The following is a 6,073-nucleotide window of genomic DNA, read 5'->3' as shown; positions in this document are numbered from 1 at the left end:
ACAACTTCACCTGGGGAAAAAAAAAATTCTGAAAAAATCCCTAAGTCGCGCGGTCACAAATTCATCAAAAATCGGCCGTTTTCCACTTTGCTCAAAAATGGTGCCAAACTGTTGCAAACTTTCCCCTGAAAGGTTTGGTGTCGGAAACGGAATGCTTTTGATAATAGGCCAAGAAATCAGCCCTCGACTACTTCACTTGCGGAAAAAAGATTTTTCTGAAAAAATCCCTAAGCCGCGCGGTCACAATTTCATCAAAATTCGGCCCTTTTCCACTTTGCTTATAAATGGTGCCAAACTGTTGCAAACTCTGTCAGCTCTTGACTACTTCACCTGTGGAAAAAGATTTTTCTGAAAAAATCCCTAAGCCTCGCGGTCACAATTTCATCAAAAATCGGCCCTTTCCCACTTTGCTCAAAAATGGGGCCAAACTGTTGCAAACTCTCCCCTGAAAGGTTTGGCGGTGGAAACGGAAGGCTTTTGATCATAGGCCAAGAAATCAGCCCTCGACTACTTCACCTGTGGAAAAAGATTTTTCTGAAAAAATCCCTAAGCCGCGCGGTCACAATTTCATCAAAAATCGGCCCTTTTCCACTTTGCTCAAAAATGGTGCCAAACTGTAGCAAACTCACCCCTGAAAGGTTTGGCGGTGGAAACGCAAGGCTTTTGATCATAAGCCAAGAAATCAGTCCTTGACCACTTCACCTGCGGAAAAAGATTTTTCTGAAAAAATCCCTAAGCCGCGCAGTCACAATTTCATCAAAAATCGGCCCTTTTCCACTTTGCTCAAAAATGGTGCCAAACTGTTGCAAACTCTCCCCTGAAGGGTTTGGCGGTAGAAACGGAAGGCTTTTGATCATAGGCCAAGAAATCAGCCCTCGACTACTTCACCTGAGGGAAAAAAATTTCTGAAGAAATCCCTAAGCCGCGCGGTCACAATTTCATCAAAAATCGGCCCTTTTCCACTTTGCTCAAAAACGGTGCCAAACTGTTGCAAACTCTGCCCTGAAAGGTTTGGGGATGGAAACGGACGGCTTTTGATCATAGGCTGAGAAATCAGGCCTCGACTACTTCACCTGCGGAAAAAGATTTTAATGAAAAAATACATAAGCAGCGCGGTCACAATTTCATCAGAAATCGGCCCTTTTCCACTTTGCTCAAAAATGGTGCCAAACTGTTGCAAACTCTCCCCTGAAGGGTTTGGCGGTAGAAACGGAAGGCTTTTGATCATAGGCCAAGAAATCAGCCCTCGACTACTTCACCTGAGGAAAAAAAATTCTCAAAAAATCCCTAAGGTGCTGTCAGGGAATCAGGAGCAGGAGCACTGGGGAGAGAGGATTGGGAGAGCGAAGGGGAAGAATCCGAGGGCAGCGTAGGGGAGTATGACAGTGGCCCGAGAGATTCCATGAGCTTCTCCAGCGAATCAGAAGATTCCCAGAAGGGGGCGCCGATGGTCAGGGCAAGGGGGGTCCCAGGGGGGACGCACCAGAAACAAGGAGCCAGAGGGGAACCCCAAAGCAGCAGTGGAGGATCGGGACCAGTTTCCCCACCAGAGCGTAGTGGGGGAGGAGGAGTCACATGTGTCAGGGGCAGTGTCTCCTCCAGAGAGGGAATCAGGGCTGACCACGCCTCCAACGGAAGGGAGGTCAGTTGCAGCTAGCCCCCCCCCCCGAAGGGGGAAGCAGTGACAGCAGCAGTGGAACGGTCAGAAGGAAAGCTGCTGGCTGGGCGCGCGCGCCAAGTTCAAATGTGCAGGCGCGTGGAACAGCAGGAGACCCGGATGGGGAACCAGCTCCTAAAGCCCGCCGGAGGGAGGGAGAAGGCTCAGGGGAATCAGTGGGAGAAGAGGCTAGAAAGGGCGGAACCCCGGCGGGCAGGCGGACCCAGAGGAGGAAGGAGCAGCGGAGAAGGTGGAGCAAGGCTAGAATCTTAAATTGGTGTCAAGGGGGAGGAGACTCAGACGGAGCATCAGTGGTCTGACACTTGAGACGTGGGGCTGCGCGCTGCGGCTCTGGAAGTGAAACTGAACTTCAATAAAGACTTTTATACTTAACAACGAAGCAGCGTTGGTCCTTTGTGAGCTGGGACCTAGGGTAGCTCTGACAGGTGCGGTCACAATTTCATCAAAAATCGGCCGTTTTCCACTTTGCTCAAAAATGGTGCCAAAATGTTGCAAACTCTCCCCTGAAAGGTTTGGCGTCAGAAACAGAAGGCTTTTGATCATAGGCCAAGAAATCAGCACTCGACTACTTCACCTGCGGAAAAAGATTTTTCTGACAAAATCCCTAAGCCGCGCGGTCACAATTTCATCAAAAATCGGCCGTTTTCCACTTTGCTTAGAAATCATGCCAAACTGTTGCAAACTCTCCCCTGAAAGGTTCGGCGTCGGAAACGGAAGGCTTTTGATCATAGGCCAAGAAATCAGCCCTCGACTACTTCACCTGCGGAAAAAGATTTTTCTGAAAAAATCCCTAAACCGCGCGGGCACAATTTCATCAAAAATCGGCCCTTTTCCACTTTGTTCAAAAATGGTGCCAAACTGTTGCAAACTCTGCCCTGAAAGGTTTGTGGGTGGAAACGGAAGGCTTTTGATCATAGGCCAAGAAATCAGCCCTCGACTACTTCACCTGCGGAAAAAGATTTTAATGAAAAAATACCTAAGCTGCGCGGTCAAAAATTCATCAAAAATCGGCCGGTTTCCACTTTGCTCAAAAATGGTGCCAAACTATTCCAAACTCTCCCCTGAAAAGTTTGGAATTGGAAACAGAAGGCTTTTGATCATCGGCTGAGAAATCAGCCCTCGACGACTTCACCTGGGGAAAAAAAATTTCTGAAAAAATCCCTAAGTCGCGCGGTCACAAATTCATCAAAAATCGGCCCTTTTCCACTTTGTTCAAAAATGGTGCCAAACTGTTGCAAACTCTGCCCTGAAAGGTTTGTGGGTGGAAACTGAAGGCTTTTGATCATAGGCCAAGAAATCAGCCCTCGACTACTTCACCTGCGGAAAAAGATTTTAATGAAAAAATACCTAAGCTGCGCGGTCAAAAATTCATCAAAAATCGGCCGGTTTCCACTTTGCTCAAAAATGGTGCCAAACTATTCCAAACTCTCCCCTGAAAAGTTTGGAATTGGAAACGGAAGGCTTTTGATCATCGGCTGAGAAATCAGCCCTCGACGACTTCACCTGGGGAAAAAAAAATTCTGAAAAAATCCCTAAGTCGCGCGGTCACAAATTCATCAAAAATCGGCCCTTTTCCACTTTGCTCAAAAATGGTGCCAAACTGTTGCAAACTCTGCCCTGAAAGGTTTGGGGGTGGAAACGGAAGGCTTTTGATCATAGGCCAAGAAATCAGGCCTCGACTACTTCACCTGCGGAAAAAGATTTTAATGAAAAAATACATAAGCAGCGCGGTCACAATTTCATCAGAAATCGGCCCTTTTCCACTTTGCTCAAAAATGGTGCCAAACTGTTGCAAACTCTCCCCTGAAGGGTTTGGCGGTAGAAACGGAAGGCTTTTGATCATAGGCCAAGAAATCAGCCCTCGACTACTTCACCTGAGGAAAAAAAATTCTCAAAAAATCCCTAAGGTGCGGTCACAATTTCATCAAAAATCGGCCCTTTTCCACTTTGCTCAAAAACGGTGCCAAACTGTTGCAAACTCTGTCCTGAAAGGTTTGGGGGTGGAAACGGAAGGCTTTTGATCATAGGCCAAGAAATCAGCCCTCGACTACTTCACCTGTGGAAAAAGATTTTTCTGAAAAAATCCCTAAGCCGCGCGGTCACAATTTCATCAAAAATCGGCCCTTTTCCACTTTGCTCAAAAACGGTGCCAAACTGTTGCAAACTCTGCCCTGAAAGGTTTGGGGGTGGAAACGGAAGGCATTTGATTTTAAACTCAGAAATCAGCCCTCGACTACTTCACCTGCGGAAATAGATTTTTCTGAAAGAATCCCTAAGCCGCGCGGTCACAATTTCATCAAAAATCGGCCCTTTTCCACTTTACTCAAAAATGGTGCCAAACTGTTGCAAACTCTGCCCTGAAAGGTTTGGGGTGGAAACGGAAGGCTTTTGATCATAGGCCAAGAAATCGGCCCTCGACTACTTCACCTGCGGAAAAATATTTTAATGAAAAAATACCTAGGCTGCGCGGTCACAATTTCATCAGAAATCGGCCCTTTTCCACTTTGCTCAAAAATGGTGCCAAACTGTTATAAACTCTCCCCTGAAAAGTTTGGCAATGGAAACGGAAGGCTTTTAATCATACGCTGAGAAATCAGCCCTCCACTACTTCACCTGCGGAAAAAGATTTTTCTGAAAAAATCCCTAAGCCGCGCGGTCAATATTTCATAAAATATCGGCCCTTTTCCACTTTGCTCAAAAATGGTGCCAAACTGTTGCAAACTCTCCCCTGAAAGGTTTGGCGGTAAAAACGGAAGACTTTTGATGATAAACTCAGAAATCAGCCCTCGACTACTTCACCTACGGAAAAAAATATTCTGAAAAAATCGCTAAGCCGTGCGATCACAATTTCATCAAAAATTGGCCCTTTTCCACTTTGCTCAAAAATGGTTCCAAACTGTTGCAAACTCACCCCTTAAAAGGAATGGCGGTGAATACGGAAGGCTTTTGATCATAAACTCAGAAATCAGCACGCAACTCGTTCACCTGCAGAAAAAGATTTTTCTGAAAAAATCCCTAAGCCGCCCGGTCACAATTTCATCAAAAATCGGCCCTTTTCCGCTTTGCTCAAAAATGGTGCCAAACTGTTGAAAACGCTCCTCTGAAAGGTTTGGGGGTGGAAACATAAGGCTTTTGATCATAGGCCAAGAAATCAGCCCTCGACTACTTCACCTGCGGAAGAAGATTTTTCTGAAAAAATCCCTAAGCCGCGCGGTCAATATTTCATCAAAAATCGGCCCTTTTCCACTTTGCTCAAAAATGGTGCCAAACTGTTGCAAACTCTCCCCTGAAAGGTTTGGCGGTGGAAACGGAAGGCTTTTGATCATAAAATCCGAAATCAGCACTCAAGTATTTCATCTGCGGAAAAAAAATTTCTGAAAAAATCCCTAAGCCGCACGGTCACAATTTCATCAAAAATCGGCCGTTTTCCAATTTACTCAAAAATGGTGCCAAACTGTTGCAAACTCTCCCCTGAAAGGTTTGGCGTCGGAAACGTAAGGCTTTTGATCATAGGCCAAGAAATCAGCCCTCGACCACTTCACCTGGGGAAAAAGATTTTTCTGAAAAAATCCCTAAGCCGCCCGGTCACAATTTCACCAAAAATCGGCTCTTTTCCACTTTGCTCAAAAATGGTGCCAAACTGTTGCAAACTCTCCCCTGAAAGGTTTGGCGTCGGAAACGGAAGGCTTTTGATCATAGGCCAAGAAATCAGCCCTCGACTTCTTCACCTGCGGAAAAAGATTTTAATGAAAAAATACCTAAGCCGCGCGGTCACAATTTCATCAAAAATCGGCCCTTTTCCACTTTGCTCAAAAATGGTGCCAAACTGTTGCAAACTCTCCCCTGAAATGTTTGGCGGTGGAAACTGAAGGCTTTTGGTCATAAACTCCGAAATCAGCACTCGACTACTTCACCTGCGGAAAAAAAAATTCTGAAAACATCCCTAAGCCGCGCGGTCACAATTTCATCAAAAATCGGCCCTTTCCCACTTTGCTCAAAAATGGGGCCAAACTGTTGCAAACTCTCCCCTGAAAGGTTTGGCGGTGGAAACGGAAGGCTTTTGATCATAAGCCAAGAAATCAGCCCTCGACTACTTCACCTGAGGAAAAAAAATTTCTGAAAAAAATCCCTAAGCCGCGCGGTCACAATTTCATCAAAAATTGGCCCTTTTCCACTTTGCTCAAAAACGGTGCCAAACTGTTGCCAACTCTGCCCTGAAAGGTTTGGGGGTGGAAACGGAAGGCTTTTGATCATAGGCCAAGAAATCAGCCCTCGACTACTTCACCTGCGGAAAAAGCTTTTTCTGACAAAATCCCTAAGCCGCGCGGTCACAATTTCATCAAAAATCGGCCCTTTTCCACTTTGCTCAGAAATGGTGCCAAACTGTTGCAAACT

The sequence above is a fragment of the Podarcis filfolensis genome (assembly GCF_964270895.1).
Source record: "Podarcis filfolensis genome assembly, chromosome: 7".
Classification (NCBI taxonomy): Eukaryota; Metazoa; Chordata; class Lepidosauria; order Squamata; family Lacertidae; genus Podarcis; species Podarcis filfolensis.
Note: the sequence above shows the minus strand (reverse complement) of the source record.